Below are 9,957 nucleotides of genomic sequence, written 5' to 3' on the forward strand. Positions count from 1 at the left end.
AGTGTAAGGCAGGGAACACTGGCAATTCAAACTGGAGAGTAAGTGGGAGGCAGATCCGAAGGAGCTGATACTCTAGCTTAAGAATGATGTTTCCTATTTAAAAGAATCTTAAAAATTGGGTGATTTTAAGTGTTTTGTCTTGGAAAGATCATTTTGCACTTAAAAAGAATCTCTTATCATGCACTTAAAAAGAATCTCTCTTATCATGCATCATGGATTGAATAGATGCAGATTTAGATAAAGGAATTCAGCTAGGAAGCCAGGGCAGTGATCCAGGCTGGAGACATCTGGACTTGGACTAGGATGGAGATGGAGAAATATGCAAGTATTTGAGAAATATTTAGAATCTACAATCAAAATAACAAAAAGAAGAACTGGAGGTTGGGGCAGTGGGCATTGGAAGAGAGCAATTCTAAGAAGTGTTTCTGGAGGCAGGAGGATCATGACTGAGGTATGACTACACCATAGCTTAGTCATCTAAGCAGTAAACCAAACAAAATAAATCTCCCCTATACACCTGCTCTTCCTGAGGCCCTTTCAGGAGAGAGGTGCCCACCTCAGCCTGGCCTTCCTTGTGTTATCCTACCTACTCTCCCCAGCAGCTCTATCATGACTGTAGGAAGAACAAAAAAATTACAGTTACAACATTTCCACGAAGCCATCCCCTCCACCTGGGGTAGCAATCCAGCTGTAAAACCTAAACTACTGGAGGAAAAAGGAAGACAGAGTGGCTATAATTTTATGAGACTTTTTTATATGGAAAAATCAAGCAAAAGTAGGAAATATCCCTATAGTTTCTGGTTTGGGGGCTTGATCTACTATGGGCTTTGATATATCACCATGGCAAAATTGTACACTGAGAATCCACAAAGCATTCTGAGTTACTATAAACAGCCTCTCCACTTGATAAAAAAAGAGACAATCCTAGGTCTTTACCAGTGTTTCTCTCTCTTTCTGTCTCCTTATGTGTCAGGGTTTAGCATTCACATACTCAGTCAGTCTTATACAAGCCTCATGCAATATTAAAATGTTTATGCAACCCTTTCTGAGCTTGAAGCAGCAGCACATGTTCCCAGCGTGCAAGGAGAATAATGTTCTCACATTCTCCTAGGAGAGAGTCCGACACCAGAGCAATGCCTGTCTTTCCCTCCATGATTAAACAGAGCAATAAATCAGATCTTGCTCTCTCCAGCTACCTGCTACCTCCTTGGGACCACCAAGCCCTGACTGGGCACTGAAGAAAAGGCATTGCCTAGTTTCTCTGTCCTAAGGAACTGAGAATTGGCCTGGCACTCAGAATGTTTTACCTATGCTCACAGTAGCAATTCCTCAGGCATGTGCTACACAGATATCAAACTCCAAAAAAAGCTTCCCTTCAGCTATTGTACCCTTACAAGAGATTGACTTCCAAATATATAAAACCAAATCCAAGTGTTGGCGCCTAATAGAGAAATGTCTCAATCCAGTATCTTTCAACCAATGATAATAAGACATTTGATGGAGTAAATATTGCTAGAAGGAAAAGAGAGGCTTAGAGATATCAGAGTTCAGAAACAGCCCTGGATGAATAGCTTGGCAAACTCAGAAAAATTAGAATATCACAGCTGGAAGAGAAGGCCTCCTAGAATATTTTACATGTGAAGAATCAAGGCCAAGAGAGGCTAAGGAATTTGTTCAAGACCCTTAATTTGTGGTCCACCATCAAATGCAAATAAAACCCTTAGACCTCATCCAAGAAGAAAGGGCAAACCAAACACTTTCAACAAGAAACACACTTATTTCCTGTGGTTCACTATAATGATGTGACGCGATCTAGTTGTACAGGCCATCTCTGCTTATGAACCAAATGTTAAGTTCTTTGCAGAGTTCACACATTGGAGATGCTTTCTGGTTATTAATTCTATTCCTTAGTTTGAACAGTTTAGTTAAGTCACCAGTTGGCAAAGTCAGGCATTTAGCAGGCAGGTTTAAACCCCATATGAGATGATTTAGTATCCCTATCGAGAAACTGGCACAAGAGCCCTAGAAATTTCTGCTTCCCACCACTGGCTTTGCAAGGTATCCTGGGAAAAAAAGGTAAGACTGGCTAAACTAACCCAGCTCCATGGTTGGGGCCTGCTGGAGCTAAGCATGTAGATGTTGGTATCCCTCCCAAGACCAGCATGCTGGTGAAGAGCATTTCAGATGGCTGTTTCTTAGGGCAGAGAGCAAGACCATCCCTTGCTTTCATCCTCCTGTATGGGCCTAAAATCATCACCAAGCAAGTTCGTACATGGTTTAGGCTTATCACAGGAGCTGTTCTGAGGATTGTTTACTTAGAATCAGAATATAGATCTGCATTTGCATGAATGGGGTGAGTCCACTGCCAAGATAATTTCTACCTAAGAAGGGAAGTATGTTATTCATTAGATTACTTCTCCATGAAGGGTGAACCTATCCTCACATTGCTGAGTTCTGGTGTTAGAAAAATTCCAGGATGCCAGTGCAATGGTTGTCCCAGACTTCCTGAAATCTGTTGCCCCAGTTGTTGAAGCATAAATCTGTTGAAGCAGACTCCTCTGTCTAGTAGGGACCTATTTCAGTTTGCTAAAGCTGCCAAAATGCAATTTACAAGAAAATGGACTGACTTTTAAAAATGGAAATTTATTAATTTAAAATTTACAGTTCTTAGGTTAAGAAAATGTCCAAATTAAGGCATCAACAGGATGATACCCGGGCCCTGAAGAAAGACTGCTGGCAGCTGGGATGCCTCTGTCACCTGGGAAGGCACTTAGCTGGTAGCTGTTGGTCCTTCACACCTGAATTTCATTGCTTTCAGCTCTGGTTCCAGTGATGTCCCCCTGCAGGTCCTCTCTTAGCTTTCCCAGGGCTTTTCTCTCTCAGCTCTCTCCAAACTTCTCTGGGTAGTTCTCTTTAAGCTCCCTCTGTTTTCTCTGTCCTTTATCCTCCTATAAAAGACTTCAGTAAAAAAGGATTAAGACCCACCTTGAATGCGGCAGGTCCCATCTCAATTGAAATAAGCTAATCAAAAGGTCCGCCCAAAATTGGTCTGCACCCACAGAAATGGATTAAAGGAACATGGCATTTTCTGGGGTGCATAACAGCTTCAAACCAGCAGAGGCTGTGATCTGTGAGGCTCTCTCTCCCCACTGAGCTTTGATCGTTCTTCTCAGTAGCTACAATCTCAGCAGATACCCTGGGGCTGATGGAAGCACAAGAGCTGTCAACCTCTCGGTGAACATTTGAGATTTCCATTAAGTTGATGCCATAACTTGTTGTCCCTCTCAAGGTTTTGCTCTCCAATCTGGACATCCTTCATCACTCCCTTGGCAAACCAAAGTGGCATGGAGCCACTAGCTGCTGAGAAGTTTAACATTGACTTGGTTCCAACTTGCTAAAGACACTGTGTTTGTGTATCCTATCTTCCCCTCTATTCATGTAGAGTGGTTGTTTTAGTAAGGCTCTTGGCTGTAAATACCTTCAAAAAAACTTATTTCCAATCATTCCTTTCAACTCTGTGAACAAATATATGCTTTGTCCTTCACAAAGACTTTCAACTAAATTAATCATTGCAGGGGGCAAAAATCTCAATCTTCAAAAAGTAGGGCTGTTTCTAATATAGTTCAGAAGAAAATTCATTGATTGATTTTCAAGATCTAAGCGTAACCCAATATTCCCCCTGACAGTTACTTCCCCAGCCCTAGGATATCAGAACACTCCCCTGGAGGAAGTACATTTGGGGATTTCAAAAAAGACTTCATTTCTGTTGCCAAAGGTCTTCTCCAATCCCAGCTGTGGGCTCCTGAGACCCCTGCTATTCAAGGTAATTCAGGGACCAATAGCCAAGCATCATCTGGGAATTTGTTAGAAAAGCAGAATCCCAGACATACGGAATCAGAGTTTGCATTTTAACAAGCCCAGGAAATGGGTATGTACATTAAACTATGAGAAGCACTGCTTGAGATCTTATTTCTTCTTTGCCCTTAGACATGATGACTCCACTGATGGAATCCTAGGTCCTGATCAGCTCCTCTACTGTCTTTACTGTTTGTGCTGCTCTCTACCTGACCCCAGCCCCAACACTGACAACTCAAATCATTCTACAGTTTTGGCTTCTCACTCCACCCATATTCGAATTTATAGCTTTTATCTCACTATTCTCCCAAAATGCAATACCTCCCAAGATTCAACACTTAATAGCCTTCTGGATTTGATAAAAATCACTTAAGCTGTCTGGGCTAGTTTCCCCAGATGCTAAATGACAATATACATATCTGTCACTCTCTATGTGATACATACGCCACAAGGACAAATGAGGTCATTCATATTTAATAATACTCATTATTATATAGTGAGTGCAAGACATTATTTGTGAATTTCTGTCTGGGTTAATGGGAGATATCTCCTGAATAGGCTTACCATTTTCATTGCTTCCTTAATTCTGAGAATGTTAGAAAAATTGAGGTTTCACAATGCTCTCCCACTGGCTATACCTAGGTAAGATAATTTGAATATCTAAGTGTACTGAAGTTTTATGAAGAACCTCTAGCAACACGAACAATCTTGAGTAAGGGTGAGTCTTCGCTACTACAGTAGAAGGTAAGGTTTCCATTTATACTGTCATCTCAATGGAAATAGAAAAGCAAGGGATGGTGATACGGGGCATCTTGCTCAACATCATGAAGAGGCTGAATTACAATTCAGGATGCTCATATACCAATTCCATAGTGCTCTGGACTAGTGTCAGGAAAGGATAAGGTAGAGAGCCAGAAATCAGGAACACAGGGCAAGCAGGTGACAACTTCAGGAAGCTGGGAGTAGGAGCCCATCACATAAGTTCCTGTCAGGAGGTCTCCTACACAGGGGAATGTCCAAGAATCAGGAAGCAGAGCCCAATGTGTCAGAACCAGGTAAATAAGGTGACTAGATGAGGAAGGGACGGAGCTCTCACAGGGGTGAACCAACATACAACCAAGGAGCCTGAAAAGGTTGTCTTTGGGGAGAAGGGTGGTTAGAGTATTTAGAATGCAATGAGAAGGAGGGCATGTGCACGCTAGGGCCTAGACAAACCAAATGCCCTAGATGTCTGTCATGTTTCATCAAACTACACATGTGGTTATTTTGCCCAGAGATCTTAAAGCTAGAGCTACCCAGGGACCGTTCTACCTGTTTCCTAATACTCACCCCTCCTACATTTATTCGCCAAGCTTACAAATATTTATGGACCACCTACTATGTGATCTCCTCATCGTTGATCGCAAAGTCTAATAAATATGGATTAAGTAAGAACATAAACAAATGTAAAATTGTCCTTTCACTATGAGAGCAAATAAAGGAATTTAAAGCAGTTAAATCCCTGAGAAAGTCGCATTTGAGCTGGACTCTGAAGAATGTGTGTAGAAATTAACTTGGCAAAGAGGAATAGAACAAGTATGTCCAATAGAGGCAGGAGCATGGCAAGAAAGAGCAGAAAGAAGGTCAGTGTGGGTGGGATGGAGAATAGTGGGACCACTGAGGCAGGGAGCAGAGTCACACTGGAGAGTACAAAGAGATCTGTTAGAGGATGAGACCTCCAGGGAAGCCCCAGATACCAGCCCTGATAGAGTCCTCATGCCTGGGGGGATCCAGTGAGCAACACACCCCTATTCTCTGCTCTGTTGGGGTCTCAGGAGGTATCTGACTAAAGGATCAATAAGAAAACAGTTCAGCCCTGGTTCCCTGCACCTATATCACTCTTTATCACTCCTCACAACACCTGCATGCGGATCAGCTCATCAATAATGTAGCAGCCTTGAGGCTTGGCCCTGAATCTAAAAGGCAGTGGACAAAAAAGAAAATCTAGTTATCTTCATGTTATCAAGTCATTTTTAGGTATAACAGTCTCCCATGCTCTACAGTCTGAATTTTCACTGGTTGAGTTTAAGAATTCAGAGTCATTTATTTTCCATAGTCTATGCTCTCTAAGAGACTGAAGTTAAGGATGATGAAGGAATCCTGATAGGAAGGATCATTCTGTACATAGAATAATAGTTTCATTTCCTTGAGCCAGGCATTGTATGGGGGCTACACATGCATTGTCTCATTTAATCTTCATAAAAATCCTGCACACTGAAGGCATTTTTTAGCCCCTATTTTACAAATGAGGAAACTGAGACACAAAAATGTGGACTTTATCCCATGTTACACATTAAGTAGTGGAGCCTATATTGGAGCCCAGGTCTACTTGATTACTACAAAGAGGGGGCATTCAGCATCTCCTTTCCAGAAAACAGTAAAAACACAACTCACAAACTCCAGCTCCAGATAGTTTTGGTGCCATTGTCCTTGGAAACTTAATTATGTGGCTTCTGGGGGTCCCTTATCGATATTATCATTAGTGACTCAGCCATACTCCCTAGCCCAGCATAGCACTCATTTTCTCAAGCCAAGGAGCACAGTTTAATCACGGGAAGTCAATGGGACATGTGGTTAGACAGATAAAATGGGGACAAATATATAAAAGTGCTTTGTAAACTGCAAAGGGCCATACAATTGCTTGACATATTATTAAAATTATCCTGAAATATAAACCAGGAATGTAAGACTCTGAAATGCTAATGAAATTAGGTAATGTGCCCACCAAGGTCACACATCTGTTAAGGTCAAGGCCATTGACTTCTTAGTGACTATTGTTTGGAGACAATGTGAGAAGGATACTTCTTTCAGCCTGGGAGTTCTAATCACATGTTGAATGCATTTTCTGTATGGTACCCACCCAATTAGTAAAAAAGTGAAAAAGTCAACTGAGTTAGCCAGGTTTTGTGGGCTTGACACAATGCCAAACAGCAAGTCTCACCAATTTTCTCAACTGATTTGACAGGTTATTTTGGTAAATGAGTTGGCAGAGCTAGAGGCAGGAAAGTATGGTAAGGAGCAACTCTAAACAATTAAGACAATGCCAACATGTACAAACCTGATACCATGGGAGGGGACAGTAAAAGTTTTCCAAAGTTAATAGTGAAATTTGCTTACACATCATATAGACATCATATGAGATTAAAAATCAAGATGAGGAACTGAGACTGCAACAAGAAATACTTTCTCCAGAAATGTCAAAATTTAAATGGAGTGTGAATACAGGGTGGGCTGGGGAGAGGATAACAGCAAAAGAGGAAAGAAAAGGAAGAGTGTGGTTCTATGCTTCCTAATCACCTATGGGTCCCAAACCACTTTCTGTTGCCGATTTAGAATTCTTTCCATATCATTCACACCAAAGCATGTAAAGATGAGCGTTTCCCAGTCTGTCTTCAGCATAACTATTACAGCAGCTGCAGACAATGAAGCTCGCACCTTTACTTCAAATGAAGGCAGGCAAAATTCCATTTGCTTTACCTTTCAAAAGAGCACAAAGGTAGAATAACTCACTTAGTTCTTCTGGTAAAGAAAACCATCCCATTAGAATAGCTCCCCAAAGCCTTGCGATTTAAGCCAAATAAGCAGGCAGCCATCACTCAGGCAGGGCTGGGGAGTGGGTAAATCAAGTGGTGACAAGGAAACAAGCAATTCTGATCCACAGCTTTTCAGGTAGCAAAAGGGCTCACTATTCTGCTGGCAGCCAGCAAAAATAACAACATTTGAAGGCAAGTTTCAAAACTCTCTTTTGCTGTAAGTTGATTAAGAGACTGATAAAGTAGGAACAAATGGAAGGAATTGAGGGGGAAAATTCAATAGCAATACTTTGCAGTTTATGTGACAATCAAGCCAGACTGACACACGGGAGAAAAGGTCTTTCCATCTGAGTCTCCTGGAGCCAACAGCATTTCTATTATCAAACAACATTTCAGTGCATTTATTCTAGGCCATCTCCATGTCATTCTTCTAAGAAATAAGCAGTTATGGTTCTTCCCATTGTACAGATCTGAAAATGAATGTACGGAACTATTTCTTCATTCCTCATTGTCCACTATAGTGGACACCCACTCACCCAACCAAACCCTGGTTATGAGGGTAGAAGCGAGACCAGCCCCCTCGCCTTGGGGTGAGAAACTTTGAGGCCTCAGGATACAGCATACCATCCGAGGGAATTTTGCCTACCTTGTCCTGCTTCCCCAATTCTCTTAGCAGTCTCCCTTGGAAGTACTTTCTTACCTATTTTTTAAACAATTTTTATTGTGGTAGCATATATACAGAATAAATTTCTCATCTTAACCACTTTTAAATACACAATTTAGTGTTGCTGATTATACTTGCAATGTTGTGCTACCATCAACACCATTCATGACCAAAATTTTTCCATCACCCCAAACAGAAACTCTATACTCATTAAGCATTAATTCCCTATTCCCCACCCCTACCCCTTCCCTGGTAATATGGGATCTAATTGCTGTCTGTATGAATTTGCATACAGGAAGCATGTTCTTAATAAGTCAATTGTGTACTAATTTTCATCTTAGGGTCTGCTTCTAGACAGCCAATGTAAGATAATCAAGTTTTATCAAAATTATGTATGTCATTGACGAAGGCTATACTGCAAAAACATAAAATCCCCCAAATATCAGTGACTTAAAACAACAAAGAATTATTTCTTATTCAAGTTAATTATCCATTGAGGATAGGGAAGTGGTCTCTGCTCACCTTAGTCACGCAGCGAGCCAGGCTAACAAATCCACCATCAGGAACATTGCCAGACATCATGACAGAATGAAAGTGAGACTGGAAGGATTGTATCAGAAATAACCATCCACCCACAATTGGCACACATTACTTCTGCTCACAACTCATTGGCCAGAACTAGTTTCATGACCCCCCTCCCCACTAGAAGGGGGCCAGAAATTCCAATGCTACCATTTGCCCAGAATAGGGAAGAATTGCACTAATGATGACTGCAGTAAATCTGAGATTCATTGCCTCTCTATGAAATATGGCATTGTTTCCATTAATATCAATTTATCCCTACAATCTGCTCACAGCTACTTTGTAGAGACTGTGAGGTAGTTGGAAAGACTAATAGCTGAAGAATGTGCTATTGTTCCAGTTTCACCATGGGATGGTAATATAATCCTGGCTAATCTACAGTCATTGCCTTGATTTCTCCATGTGTGAACTAAACTAACAGTTCAATTCACACCTGTCATCTTTCACATTGGTCAAGATGGAATACTTGGTAAAGAGCAATACTACCTGTATTAGCCAGGGCTCCCCAGAAAAAAAGAATGAATATATATATATATGTAAATATTAAGAGATTTATTATAGAAATCAGCTCACATGACCATGGAAATTGGCGTCCAAATCCCATAGGGCAAGCCATAAGTTCCATAATGAACTCTGAAGAATTCTCCAGAAGAAATTGGGTGGCTGAAGAAGAGATAGAAAATCTTTCAGACTTCTGAAATCTGCCAAATTTCCTTGGATTTCAGCATCCAAATCACTGGATGAGAAGAGTCCTCTCATTGCTGAAAGCAAACTCTGATGAGAAGAGTCCTGTCATTGCTGAAGGCAACCTCTTTGTTGACTGTAGATGTATTCAACCATAGATACAATCAATTGACTCATGACTCAAATGCACAAAATACCCTCACAGTACCAATCAGGCCAGGGTTTACTTGACCAAACAATGAACATCATAACCTAGCCAAATTGGTAAATAAAATTAACCATCACACTTCCTAATGTAAACATTTTTAAATTGGGAAAATATATACATGAAATAACTCTTGGGTGGTGCGGTGGTGGCTCAGCAGGCAGAGTTCTTGCCTGCCATGCTGGAGACCTGATTCCCAGTGCCTTCCCATGCCAAAAAAAAAAAAAAATGGAAATAACTCTTCAGACACTGGACAGCAGGCAGCAAAAGACTGTTTTGCCTGAGAAAAGGGAAACAGATGAGTTAAGCCAAGTAGTTATTCAGTTTTCTATCTGCAGGAACTTTCTGGATTGTGGCATAGTATGAAGTAGCCAAAACATGATCTTACTGACTTA

General features: G+C 41.1%; 1 long non-coding RNA gene across 1 annotated transcript in view; it reads right to left on the reverse strand.

Annotated features, from left to right (window-relative positions):
* The window catches only part of LOC143677039 (uncharacterized), a 133,816-nt gene extending 124,497 nt beyond the window's left edge, over positions 1-9,319 (reverse strand). Inside the window, exon 1 of the long non-coding RNA XR_013172358.1 lies at positions 9,247-9,319. This is a non-coding gene — a long non-coding RNA (uncharacterized LOC143677039). The remainder of the gene's footprint in view (positions 1-9,246) is intronic.
* Between the last annotated feature and the right edge of the window lie 638 nt (positions 9,320-9,957).

This window comes from Tamandua tetradactyla, chromosome 3 (assembly GCF_023851605.1).
Source record: "Tamandua tetradactyla isolate mTamTet1 chromosome 3, mTamTet1.pri, whole genome shotgun sequence".
Classification (NCBI taxonomy): Eukaryota; Metazoa; Chordata; class Mammalia; order Pilosa; family Myrmecophagidae; genus Tamandua; species Tamandua tetradactyla.